General features: G+C 39.3%; 1 pseudogene; it reads left to right on the top strand.

The window, feature by feature from the left end:
* Positions 1-1,718: 1,718 nt before the first annotated feature.
* Positions 1,719-4,249, top strand: LOC101671694 (annotated as a pseudogene).
* Positions 4,250-15,021: the final 10,772 nt, after the last annotated feature.

Genomic DNA, 15,021 nt, shown 5'->3' with positions numbered 1-15,021 from the left:
GTCATCACTTATAAATGAAAAGCTTGGTGAAGACACAAAGTTGCTAGGTGGGCAAATTAGAGAACTAAGTTTCATGTTGGAGGTGATAGTTTCATAATGACAATGATGAAGGTTTTAGAAATATTAAGACATATTTAAATAGAAATACTAAGATGGTATCTGAAGCAAGTCCTTCATCAACATGCCTTCTTCAACTCCATCCTTTCATAGAGGACTTCAGAATTATTTTCTCTTATATATGCCAAATGAATGGCTGCTGGTTAAAAACACTAATCCATCTGATGAGCATAAAGTAAGATACAACAGGTGTAACTGTCTAGCATTTTGGTTTCTGGAAGAAAGCAAGATAACAAGGCTGTAAATTACCTATATTAGAAGTAAAAAACAGATATGAATTTCAAGAATGTTAAGGTCTTAGTTATGACTTTGTGGTAAGATAGTTTCTTGCTATTTCCATCTTTCCCCATCAGAGATCGTAAATGCCCTGATTTTCAAAGGCCCTATCTTTGAGTACAAAACCTTAATAGGAGATAACCCAAGATTCAGAGGTTGAATTACACAGGCACCTGGGTAGCTCTGCTGGTGGAGTGTCTGACTTTTGAATTCGGCTCAGGTCATGATCTCAGGTCCTGAGACTGAGTCCTACATCAGGCTCCCTGCTGATTGTGGAGCCTGCCTGAGATTCTCTTTCTCCCTCTCCCTCTGCCTCTTCACCCATGCTAATGTATGCACACATTTTCTCTCTCACTCTAAAAAAAAAAAAATCTAAAAATGTGTCTTGTCATTAGGATGAATATTGGCAAAAAAAAAAATGTTGAGATAATTTTAAATACCTGGAACTTAGATATTTTCCTATTGATCTTAGAAAAGTTACCTAAACTCTCTAAACCTAAGTCTTCTAAATTTGATAGAAATACTTTTATTTTTAAATTGGCCTATTTATCGTTTATTATATGGATGCTATAGGAATAGAGTTAATACAGATAAAATACTTATAAAAATTAAGAGGCCTATTCAAATGTATACTACTTTATTTAAATGGTTTATTTTTTCTTTTTTGGTCCAAACTCCGCTCTAAGTAGAAAAAGTGGCCAGTAAGAAAAGACTGAAAAAGTCAGTTCTGGGAAAGTCAGCTCTGAATCTAAGAGAAGTCTGAGTCAGTCATCAGTCAGGCAGTAAGTCTAAAACAAGTTAACCACACAACCTCAGCTTCCTATTCCCTTTTCTGTTTGACTTTGATGAGCATCTATGTGGATGGGATAAACTTATGTGTCTTCTTTGGTAATAATATTGTGAAAACATGTTCTTTTACTCCATTAACATGAGAAGCAGAAGGAGGAAGTGAAGATGAGATGGAAGAGTGAACTGCATCAGTAAATGTGAGCTGAGCTACTCAGAGTCTTGGCAGAGCCCAATCATTCCTGAAGGCATCAGTGTTTCTTTTACACATACATGCACCCACACCCACCCCCCACACACATTTTATGTACAATGTGTATATATATGTTTAACTCCCATTATGTACCAGATACCTCTCAAAAGAATGAGATTATGCTCTTGGATGAGAAATACATACTTCCTGCTTTCAGAATGCTTACATTCTAGTGTAAGAAATAAAATAATGAAGTCAGAAAAAATTAAAACAAGTTCAAATAATTGTATTTGCTTTAGCACAACCCTAAAATAATTAGACAGTAATTGGAAGGTGAGAATAGGGGATGAGATTGGACAACTTTGGAGGCAATAGACAAGATCTCTCTGAGAAGTTGACATGTGAACTAAAATCTGAATATCCAGAGGTCCCAGCAAGGAGAAAGTATGGAAGAAGAATTAAAAGATTACCTGAAGTAACACAGTCAAAAAAAAAAAAAAAAACTGCAGAAAAAGAAGTTTGAAAAAGGAGGCAGAAGCCAGATCATATGTACTTTTTTACTCTATTAACTTGGGATTTATTCTAGAGGTAATAGGGAATTATTGAAGGGTTCTGAGAGACTCTTTGATTTGTGGGTCAATGTCTTCCATCAACTTTGGACAATTTTTAGCCATTATATCTACAAGTGTTTCTTCTGCCTCGTATTTCTCTTTCTTATCTTTCTGTGACACCTTTTGGTAGGGTTTCACATATGTAGAACATTCTATTCGGTGGTGGGGTTATTTTTTCATTTTTTTTCCTCTTTGTGGTTAGTTTGGATCATTCTATTGCCCTGTCTTTAAATTCACTGATTCTTTCTTCATCTGTGTAGTCTTGTAGTTAAAAACATTGAAGGAATTCTTCTCTTCTGATAGTGTAGTTTATAATTCTATAATTTCTACTTGATCCTTTCACAGAGTTTTTGTTTCCACGCTGAAGTTTCCGATCTGGCATAAAGTACTTTTCCAAAAAAATGTTTGCAATATGAGTGAAATGGTTTTGCTTGTTCTGTCAGTAAGAAAGGCATTTTTAAAATATAGGAAAAATCCATATTTAGAACATTCATTTTATCACAAGTTAGCTATCTTCCACTAAGATTCAGTAACTCCTGGTACAACCAGTGATCCCCATCCTCATTTGTATACTTTGCAAATTTAACCTTACTTTGGGGACTGCTAATGTTACAACGCACTTTCATGTTACTGGTATTTTTATACTTAGTTTCCTCTAAGAGCTCATAGGACTATACCCACAAGCATATGAACACTAAAGCACTTTGCTCAATACTGCAGAACTACAGAACTATAATAAATGTCTCCCTCTTGCAAATGCTTTGAATGAAGCCAGAATGTCTTTGGATTCAGTTTTTTTTTTTTTTCAGGAAAAAAGGTCATTCTGCTAACAAGATATAGAATATGTCCCTTGAAACAGATTGCACATGACTTCAAATTTTTCTGTCTAGAGAATAGCTTTGGCAAATCTCTTCATGTGCAAAGGTAAAAGAAAGATATGCTTTTCACCTGGAGAAGAAAACCCTGGCAGTTTGTCCTGAAAAGCACAGACATTAGAATTGTAGGAAACCTAGAATTTAAGTTATGATTAAAAAAAAGAAGAAGAAGTGAAAGTGAAAAAAAGAAGTCTCCAGTAGTCCATTAAATGTTTCTGGCCCACAGAAAACAAAATAATAAGATGGAACTGTATAGTAAGAAAAATAGGAATGTACAATGTATATATACACAATATATAATTGTATATTATATAATTGTATAATAATGGAACTGTATAGTAAGAAAAAAAGGAATGTACAATGTCCAGAAAGCACTGGACTATCACATAAGCTTGAAGAGACTGTTGTCTCTGGCAGGGGTTATGTATAAAGTTGAAATAGCTATGCTTTTATTAGAGCTTATTGTTATTATGGCCTAACACCATGCTCCCTGCTGTCCTGAGTGTTTCAAGGGTAGGCAAAAATCCAAAAGGTTTCTTAAATTTCTTCTTTTTTAAAAGATTTTATTTAATTATTTGAGATATATATATATATATACACACACATATATATGTATATATTGCATATATATATATGCATATATATATTATATATACATATGTATATATGTATATATAAATCTAAATATATATAAATCAAAAAGTGAAGCCAGAGACTCACATCATTCCGACTCTGAACCTATTTGGTGTTTGAAAGGAAAGAAATCCAGTGATATCTCAGAGTTAGACGTTGTTTTGTCTGCCTTTGAGAAGACCATCCTGGAATATGAACAAAAAGTAGAATCTAAAATTTTTAAGGAAGCCATCAAAAAATTTCATTCTAATATGAAAGAAGAACTCATCAAAACGCTTAAAGAAGTCCAGATGTCAAAAACTCTGAAAAGGAAGAACACGAAGATTATTTCAGATATTGGAAAAAGAAAAGGCAGCATTTGCTTGAACTCCAGGATGAACTGCTTTGGTTAGAACCACAGCTGAAACAACTACAAGTCAAATATGACAAACTTAAGGAGAGAAAATCTTCCCTGAGGAATGCAGCATGTTTCTTATCTAACCTAAGACAGCTTCATCAAGATTACTCAGATATTTGAGAAAAAGAACCTCACGTAAAAGAAACTTATGATTCATCCAACCTTCCAGCTCTGTTAGTCAAAGCGAGAACCCTTTTGGGAGCTGAAAACCACCTAAAAAATATCTACCATCAATTAGAGAAGCTCCTTGACCAGAAAGGTGACCAATCTACTGAAATGTGACTCTGTAAAGACTAGTCCCCTGCGCTTGCCTGATCCCTTCTGATACTATACTTTTGTAAATAAAAATTCTTTGAGAAGTGAAAAAAAATAATAAAATCACATAAGCTTCACACATATATATCTTAAATAATTAAATAAAATCTTTTAAAAAGGAAGAAATTTAAGAAACTTTTGGATTTATCTATCTATCTATCTATAGATATCTATCAACTATATAGTTATAGATATCTATCAACTATATCTATCAATCTATATCTATCAATCTATAGATATCTATCTATCAACCACAACCAGGGGATAGGGACAGAAGGAGAAGCAGACTCCCCACTGAGCAGGAGCCTGATACAGGACTCAATCCCAGGACCCTGGAATTATCACCTGAGCCAAAGGCAGACGCTTAACTAACTGAACCACCCAGGTACCCCAGAAGATTTCCCTAAAGAGGTAGATTCTGACTATATTACAAGTCTATAACAGTGTTCATACATTCAAGTGTGTGCATACACACATGTGCACACAGACATATACACTCAAAGCAGCCTTTTAATCTCTCTCTTTCTTATTCATCTGTACTTTCTAGACATTATATATAGAGAGAGTCATCTGCTTTTGGCCAGTGGGAGGGTTGCCCATTGATTAATTAGATCAGTGCCTGGGCTGGGATATGCTGACCTTTTCTGTCCCTGCTAAGCCCAAGGCCTCTGTTTCTGAGTGCTTCCCTCTCTGCACACTGCAACAGCAGCATTCCTTTCAAAGTGCTTCACAGACTTTACTTCTCATTACCCCAAGGAGAGGGTGTTATTAGTCTCTTCATTTGCTGACTGAAGTGAACTGACCTGCTTAGGGTCCAGTGGGAATGATTATCTAAACTGGAATTATAACTTTGGTGCCTTTAGACCAAGTCCCACGCACTGGCCACCTAGGACAAGCCTGTTGTGGCTCTTTTCTCCTCCTGCCCTACCTCTGTAGAGGTAACCCACACTAGGGATGCATTCAAATCAGTCTGTGAATTTTGGTCTTGCCATATGAATGGTATTTTTGATGTTGTGAAGTGTATATGTGCTATTTATGATGCTAAAAAAGGCTTACTGTTGATTAAAGTTAAGGAACTGGTCTGTGTCCGGATCTACACATCTTAGGACTTGAAAAAGCCAGACAGATGGATAATGCTAGATGTTTGTGAATGGGATGCAGAGATTTAATAAAAGTCCTTGTGTAGAGCTGATGAGAGAGAGATACCATACTCCTCATATCTCACAGACCAGAACTTAAACTCATGGCTCCCTAACTGCAAGGGGGTCTTTGAATGTCATCTTTATTTCAGATAACCTCATGTTCTATAATAATAATTCCATAATAACAGGCACTTTTATTATAAAAGAAGGAATAAACCATACTAGAAGAGAGCTAGAAATTGCTGTCTTCCATATTAGAATTTTTTCAAATTATTACTAATAAGAAACAAACAATCAAGGAGAGGAGGCATTAAATAAATCTTTCCCCAAATATTTACCTTTTCTGCAGTCCTTAAAGTGAACATCTGAAATCTTTCACTGGTTATTTTTATTATATATTTTTATGTTACATATTTGTATTGGACCTTAGATACTGAGGGCTGGTTGAATCATCAGGCCCATTTCATGGCATATTATCCCCATTAATCATGCACTGTTCCACTCTTGTTTCATTTTAAAATGCATTTTAGGTAGTCTTTAATAACTACCCCATCCCCATTCCCACATTAAGCTACACGCTGAATGGGTTTGATATCTATATTTGAAACTGTTTTCTTGTAAATTGTCTGATATTCTATATAGGTGTATATTTTCACTTTAGTTAAATTATATTGCTAAGAAAACCTTTGCTCTTTTCCTTATTTTTGCATTCATCATTAAGTATTTTAGCATTTGTCTGTGTATCTAGTTTGTTGCTTCTAACTACATAAAGTAATTCCATAATTCTCTTTGCTTATCGATTTCGCTTGTTATGGACTCCTAACTTGCTTCTCAACTCCCCGCCACCCCAACAACTGCAATGATACACATGTATCTATACTCTTAAGGACCTGTGTGAGAATTTCTCAACAGTGTTGTTACTGCAAAAAATAAGATGCATACACATTAACTGACTAAGCACCGGCACACTGTTCTCCAGAATGTCTGAACTGAGCTATATTCCCACCAGGACACAAAAGTTTGTGTCACCATATACTTCCCCCCACACTTCATTCACATTATCACATTTCTAACTTATGATTTGATGGGAATAAAGTAGTATATCATGGCTGCTTTAACATGCATTTCCCTGACTACTATTCATTTTATCATGTCTTTACATATATGCTAGCCATTTGGACTTTTTATACCTTGTTCATTTTTCTATTGAATTTTTTTGTCTTTTTCTTACTGATTTGCAGGAATCTTTGCAAATGCTCCATATAAACCCATTGTCAGTTAAATTTTGTTGATGATGATAATCCTTCCCTCAATCTGCCATCCATCTCTCACTACTGTAGTTAAAGGTTTGGGGTCTTTTTACAGCCCCCTTCATTCTTAGCCACAAAAATATTCTTCTGTGGTTTACTTTACTAGCTGTATGGTTTGGCTTTCATATTTAGATCTTTGATGTGGCTGAAGTCTTCCTTTAGTATAAAGCATTGATCCTGTTTTATTTATTTTTATTTTATTTATTTTATTTTTTTAATGTAGTGACCCAGATTTCCTAGCATCACCACTAAACAATCTTGTCTTTTCTATTGATTTGGATTAGCACCCTTTTCATAGGTCAGGTATCTGACATAGGGTCTGCGATTTCTCTCTCTGAGATCACCATTCCATTCCATGTGTCTATTTATCTTAGAATCTTGAACTAATTCCGTATTTTTAAGAGTATATAGAGTATATCTACACACACACACACACACACACACACCCTACTATATATGTAGAGTGAAGCACTGTCCTAAAGGCTGATTTAACTGGGTGATGATTGTGCCTGGTTTCATTTGAAACCTAAGTTTATTTATAGCAATCTTGACTTACTAAGATCCTTTTTCCATTTGTACTTTCACAAGGTTTGTTAAACCTTTGAGTTTTATCATTATGTTATTTGAAAGAGGGAATGAAAATCTCCAAATCCCCAGGTTTTAAAAGACTGTTGAAAGAAGGAAGTCTCTGTATTGGGGGGTTTCTGAGCCCCTGTGCAGTTACCTGATACAGGTAGAAAGAGTCTGGAATAAAAAGCAGGGACTGGAACCTAGTCACTGCTCTGCCTGTGACTGGTGTGACTCTGACTCAAACATAAATCCCTCTTGAATAGTCCCTAGCTGCCAGAGGAGGAGGCTGCCCTCCATGGTCTCAAGGTTACATCCCTGCATGGCTTTTTACCTCTGGGGACATCAATCACTGGCTCTCTCCAGAGATGTTTTATGACTAATAGCTATTAGTCCCGTAACTGAGAGAGGTCACTCTTAGAAGGTTAATTAGCCTCTTCCTCTGGCTCAGAATAATTACTCCACAATATTCACATCACTTTTTTATACCAGGAACTCCTTTCCATAGATATATCTTATGCACAAAAGAGAAGGAACAGCAAATGCATATCACAGCCAAGACGAAATAACTTCTATAAACTGTACATTCCAGAAAATATAAAAAACAGTCATAGAAGCAAAGAAATCAAACCATCCTCATTCAGCTGCCCTCGGGTCTTCGAACCTTCTTAAGTTGCCTCTTTCTTCAATTATGAAATGAACCAACTCTGGCCCCCATTCTGCACTGACTGGCAGTTATATCTGAGAATTCCTTTCCCACTGGGACATTTCTCCAGCTCCACATTGGATACTTGGGTCACCCCAGCCATTTCATTACCTGTCCTCACATTCAACTCTAGCCTTACTCAAGATGACCTCAAGTGCGGTGATTAAAAACAGAGCCTTACTCACTTTGACATCCCAGAGCAAAATTCATGCTCAGCACACAGGAAATGATTCAGAATTGGATTTTAGGCCTAGAACCACCCTGAGAACCCACTGACCAAATATTTTCATATGGATTCCCTTACTGACTGTTATAGACTGAATTGTGTCCCATCACCCAAATTCATATGTTGAAGCCCTAACCCCAAGTGTGACTATATTTGGAGATAGGGTGTATGAGGAAGAAGGTAATTAAATTTAAATGAAATCATATGGGTGGAGTCCTGATCTGATAGGATTAATGTCCTTAAAAGAAGAGACACCAGAAATTGCTCTGCATGGTCTGATCCCTGCTCTCCTCTGTAGCCTCATCTCCTACTTCTCTTTCCTCAATCCAGCACTGCAGCCACCCAGGCCTTATATAGTTCCTGGAGAAGCACTCTGCCCTCTCCCACCACAGGACCTCCACACGTGCTGTTCATTCTGCCAGCAATGTCCTCTTTCCTCCTTCCCACACCCATTACCTGTTCAACTACCTTCCTTTAGCTATCACCTCAGGTATCACTTCTGGAGGAAGCCTTCCTGGTCCTCAGTGTCTAGATCAGATTCTTTTGTTACATGCATGCACAGAACCATGTTCCTTTCCTTCCAGAACTTTTAGCAACACACAGAAATAAGAGAGAATGTGGTTTTCTCAGTGGCCTCACAGGTCTCGAGTTACATTCTGAACCAGACTTTGAAACTTGGGATTCCTATGCTTCCCTCCCAGCCCAAGCAAACCAAAATAGTGAATGTTTTTCCCATTCACACCCACCTATCGAATTTAGAACAGGATTTTTAAAAAATTACACTGCAAAAACAATAAGCTCAAATATTAAAGATCTGTTATCCGTCAGAATGTCAGGTACTCCCATGCAAATGGATTAAGTATAGTTCATGGTAAAGTTTGCGATGTTTCTCTTTTAAGAGGAAAAGTAAAGGTGTGCCTGGGTGGCTCAGTGGGTTAAAGCTTCTGCCTTTGTCTCAGGGTCCTGGGCCCGAGCTCTGAGTCGGGCTCTCTGCTCAGTGGGGAGCCTGCTTTCCCCTCTCTCTCTGCCTGCCTCTCTGCCCACTTGTGATGTCTGTCAAATAAATAAATAAAATCTTTAAAAAAAAAAAAGAGGAAAAGTAAATTTGAGTAGGATATTTAACCTTATGAAAACATTTTAAGACAATTTCCTTTACAATAAAATCACTTTGTGGCAGGATCATTCAACTCTTCCTATATATTCTAAGAAGGCGTTGACAAAAATAATAGTACAGCCTTGGGTTTCTTTAAGTCTCCTCCTTCTATAGTAACAGGCTATCTACCTTAAAAAGTAGCCAACTTGGTTTTACATCTGCAGAAAAAAACATGAGAGGAATATTGCTATGACTGAGTCTGGGCTGACGCTCTTAGTCATTTACCAGAGAAGCATTCCCCCTCTGTCCACAGGGCTCAGGTACTGGGGCCAAGGCAGTCAGGAAAAAGCAACCACTCACCCGGGTCAGAAAGACTGAGATTGCAGCAGCACCTGAAGGGGATTTCATTCCCCTACACTGTGATTAGCGTAGAGGGACTATGTGATCTACTTTGGGGCAATCAGGTATAAGAGGAAGTATACTGAGTTTTCTGGGGAAGATTTCCTCCCCAATAAGAGAGAGATTAGGATGGATCACACTGATCAAATGCAGCTGCTGAGAAGGTAGCACTTGGAGCTGTGGCAGCCATATTGTGACCATAAGAGAAGATACATCTGACCAGATGAGGAATAAGTAGTGGAAAAATGGAGAGGTCTGGCTCCTTGATGTCCTCATCAGCTTCAGAACAGATCCCACTTCTGGACTTCTTGCTGGGTGAAGAGAAAAATAAACCCCTCTGTGTAAGCAACTTTTAGGCAGGCATTCTGTTGCTTGCTTTCAAGAGAAAACAAACTAATAAAGAATCAACACCATTCTGTTTTGCTTTTACAGATCTCCAGCAAATACAGCATCTATTCTAAACTGAACAAGGACTAGTTATACCAGTGTGATTAGAGTCACTTACATTCAATTTACTAAGCACCTATGTGCCAGGCTCTGTGCTAGGCACTGGAAACTTGAACATGAAAAAGAAATAGTCTCTTATCTATACAACTCCTATGTAGTAAAATTTAAAGAAAAAGCCTGAAACTTTCAGGGCATATTTTATTTCCTGGAGAAATAGGATTTCACTGTCCTAAACTGCTGGATATAGTGTGCTAGGGTTGGGAAGGATGCTTAAGAAATAAAAAAAATCACATATAACAATATCCTATAAGGAAGCACTGCCTTAAGAATAGGTTGACAGGAAAAAAAAAAAAAAAAGAATAGGTTGACTGGCAGGCACCTAAATGGCAAGACTTTAGAAACTTTAAAACAGTTTCTTACCCCAGAAAAATCCCCTCTGATACCTAAATCCTACACCTTGAGACTCATTCCTTTGGCTTATGGATTTTTCCCTTGCTAAATTCCAAGTACCCTTGAGAAGCAATACATTATTTTTTTCCATCCCTTAAGAGAAAAATTAGAATCATCATGAAGGTTCTGAGGACCTGAAGGAGGTGGGTGGAAGTGGAAGGGACAAAATGGGGACCCACAGGAGTTCTGGGGGACACTGAGATGATTTGTATTTTGGCTCAGGGTCAGTAATCCCTAAAGGGGCATATGATCTGTGATTTTTCTGACTATTCCTTTTTTGGCTTGGCTTTTCTTGGGTTTATGCTGAATTGAGACTTCATCCCAAAGAGTGGAGATGTTTTCAGATAAAGATTGAATTGGCCACTCTGGTGTGGAAATCAAGTAGAGGACGGTTGGGAGAGAGAAGCCTATCCTGCTATTCATAGCTCTTCCAAATAAACCCCCAGGGAAACAAAGGGGAGAAGAGAAGCCCTTGGCATTCCAGCCCCTTAACTAGAAATGCATAATTATGCAAAAAAATGTAAGCAAAAAGTTATCCAACTGAGAGAGAGGCCAGAGAGTGGTCTCACTGTGGCTTGAAGGTTCAGATTAGGCATTTCCAAATATCTCAAGACTCCCCTTGCAGAGCACAACAGGACCGTCTGCTTACCTATACCTCCTCACCCTGACCTCTCTCCCCTTGTCTGCAACCCTAACGTCCTTGCATTTCTCTATGTTTCCTAGAGAATCTCTGCCCAGCATACCTACTGTGGCTTCCTCCTACATAGTCTGGTCTACAAAGAGGTTCAGCTCTGAAGGTCTCATTCTGACCTAATCATTACAGTCAAAATGAAGCATAGAATAGAAAAATTTTGACATGTGCAGATGAGAACAGTACTGACTTGTCTGCGCAAAAGTGCCATTTTCCCTGAATTATCTGAATACGGCATCTTGCTGCTTCTGCTAGTCAAGATGCTCTGACTTCCGGTTATTCATTGCCTTCTCTAAGCATTCCTTGGGCTCCTACTATGAGCTAGGAAGCAAGAGAGGCATGGACGGCACAGTGGTAAGCCCTGCAGGCAATCTCTCCCTCTTGAGTAGCTTTCACTCTCTTGAGAGACCCCTGAAAAAGTGTAATAAGTGTTAGAAAGGAGGATTCTTGGAACGTACATAATGGAAACTACACAGAATGGGGATGTACGGTTCTCCCAAAGGAGGAGGAGGTGACATCATCAGGAGAAGAGGGAAAGAGACATCAGGCAAATAGAACAGCAGCCAGTAGCTGTTTACTGTAACGAGGGGCTCAGATTATATGCAAGGACAGAGTTAGCTAAGAGAGCATCCAACAGGGGAAAATGAGCTGGGAAACAGGTTGGAACCAAGGCAAGGCTTGGCTGGGCTAGAGGCAAAGGGAGAAAGAGGATGGGGTGCTCATTCCAGGCAGAAGGGAGAGGCCTGAAGCAAGTCAGAGAGGGGAAGGAACAAGCACATTGCAGAAGTGGATAGCAAAGGGGCCTGACCAAGAGAACCCAAGGGCCAACACTAGGAAGTAGTGGGAATTAAAATGGCATGGGCAGGTATAACCTGTAAAAAATGTTTCTAATTCAATTACCTCTAAAAATTATATCTTTCTTCTAACCAAAATGTCTCAGTTGTTGGATATAGGGGTATTAGCTTTTTAACTTATGATGACTGAAGGTATTTATAGATGATTTCATTCTCACATGCCATATATACCTCTTCACGAAGCGAATACATAAATAATCTCCCACTTTTTTTCCTTCCTCATCTGGACAGTAGAGGGAGAGGGAGACGGAGAATCCCGGAATATAAAACCAATTCCTCACCCCACGCATGGAGCCCTGCAGCCACTCCCTCCAGTGTGTTCTCTGGCTTTAATTAGCAAAACCCTGTCTTTCAGAGACATGCCTTTTAAAGGAATGCACACACACACACACACACACACACACAGCACTGAAGGCCTCTAAAGGTCATTATAATGCATTTTTTAAAAGTTGAAAACAGGGGCGCCTGGGTGGCTCAGTGGTTTAAAGCCTCTGCCTTCGGCTCAGGTCATGATCCCAGGGTCCTGGGATCAAGCCCCACATCGGGCTCTCTGCTCAGTGGGGAGCCTGCTTCCTCCTCTCTCTCTCTCTCTCTGCCTACTTGTGATCTTTGCCTGTCAAATAAATAAATAAAATCTTAAAAAAAAAAGTTGAAAACACATAAAATTTGCAAATTTTATAAACAAACACTAAAAACAAACATGAGAACCAGCACTTTCAGGAAGAAACTCCATTCAGACCCTGTGCTAGGCGGCCTTTCTAAGAATTCCTAGCTTCACCAGTGAAAATGTTTGTGAAATCCAAGAGCATTCTCCTGTCATACACTTAGAGGTCCTTTTGCCTGCAAGTGTTCATAACCTGACATGCCTGGGGGCACCAAGCAAGAGGGGGGTAACTGGCTCTTTAAAAGGAGGAATAACGTCTCCCTATGCTCTAGTCTCACAGAGTATTTTGTAATTAAACTGCACAGAGATGGAACTTCACTACCTGAAGTGCTGGGCACTTGGTTTTGTTCCTGCCTAGGACTTCTTCGTGGCCTCAGGGTTTTCTAGATCTCTTGCCATGTGGGGTTTAAAGTTGTTGGTACACTCTAACAAATTGGAAGTGGCTTGGGGCATTGCAAGGGGGTGGGGACAGTGGAGGATATGAGCACCAGACTGGAAGGACAGGAATCTGCCCTTTTCCTGAAAGATTTCTCCAGATCCAGGACACCCTCTATCCCTAGACACTAGAGGACAGACCCAGCACAAAACTGAGTCTGCAGCTAGTTTGGAAGCCTGCACTTCCAGTGACTAGCAAGTTGCTTCACCTTTCTGGGCCTTACTTTCTCATTTGCAAAATTCTTCCTTGGACCACAGACTGCAGCTCTAATATGCTCTGATATCACAACCTGGAGGCAAATCCTAGAGCTACTGGTAAGAAGGAACAGTCAATATCCACCTAGAGTGTGTTCAGAGGGCTCAGAAGATTTGTGGCATTTTGGATGGAAAGGCACTTTGAGGCAGCAGGAGCTGGTAAGACCAGGAAGGATTTGTAAAGTATTACCAGATGATGAGGGCTTAAAAGGGCACATTACTCTCCTCCCTTAGAATGCCCACCAGGTGCCCTTTTGTGTTAAGGTGCACCTGTGCACATCCAGTGTCCAAAGCAGCTACCCCTGATGAAGGGATCATCAAAGGTGCCTTATATGGCACTAGGGCTCTTTTAATATTATGAAAACGTGCCTCTGTTTGCTATCAGCCTGAAAACCCTGACTTGACACGTGCTTTCTTTTCAAAAGCCCATGAATATCTCCCTCCCTGTCCCCAAGTCTGACATGATTATAATAATAAGGTTCCCTTTTCCTAATTATCTCCCCTTGTCCTCTCTGAAAACCCAGGTCTGAAAGGGCAGCTGTCACCTTGCTGGCACTCCAAAACCTCAACCCCATTTAATTTAGGCCAGAATAGGGTAATAATTTTCATCAGTCACAGGCTGAGAACCACACCATGCTATATCCCACCACCCCCCAACCCAGAAACTGCTGGCCAAAGGAGCAGTATAGGTAAACAAAGTAAAAAATAAACCCTGGGCACACCCATTCATAAACCTACCTCACTCATTATTTCCTTATTTAACCCTTCAAAACTGCTTACCAGATCAAATAAGGCCTTTGGCAGGGGTGGGGGGTGGGGTGGAGGGGTGGGGGCGCTCCTCAATGTTTGGGGTAGAAAAGGTGTCTGCCCTTACCCTGGGACTGTGTGTTCATTCCCTGAATGTGAAACCTACCAAAAAATCTCCAGCTAGTCACACAGACCAAAGATGCATTCGTCCCAAGGTATACATATGCACAGGTTCAGGAGTGGCAGAACAAATAATCTCCCTTTGGTCATTTCTCAAAATCCCTGGGGCAGGTTTTTTTTTCCTGTGTGCCCATAATGATTGGTCTTTTTTTTTTTTTTTTAAGGATTTTATTTATTTATTTGACAGAGAGAGAGATCACAAGTAGACAGAGAGAGAAGGGGAAACAGGCTCCCCCGCCGAGCAGAGAGCACAACGCAGGGCTTGATCCCAGGACCCTGAGATCTTGACCTGAGCCAAAGGCAGGTCGTAAGCCACTCAGTGCCCCTATAATGACTGGTCTTATAAAGAGGCAAATCAGTGGCAGTCTGCAGGATAATACTGGGTAGATGCTTTCCAGTGGGTAAAAGTCCACTGCTTTTAAAACTATTTCCCATTGTCTCCAACATCGCTCATTTAGGTGAATCCCCTCTTTAAGCCTTTGTTCGTAATTAAACACAGTTACACTTAAGGCAGCAATAAACAAACTTTTTGTACCAGAGTCGGTTCAAGAAAAACAAGATGCTTAGGAATCAATTATTTTAAAAAACCTACAACAGAAGCAGAAGTTGTGTTTTTTTGTTTTGTTTTGTTTTTTTGTTTGTTTGTTTTTTG

This window comes from Mustela putorius, unplaced genomic scaffold (assembly GCF_011764305.1).
Source record: "Mustela putorius furo isolate JIRA1106 unplaced genomic scaffold, ASM1176430v1.1 tig00000145_pilon_pilon_pilon, whole genome shotgun sequence".
Classification (NCBI taxonomy): Eukaryota; Metazoa; Chordata; class Mammalia; order Carnivora; family Mustelidae; genus Mustela; species Mustela putorius.
This window is presented reverse-complemented; position numbering and strand designations above follow the sequence as displayed.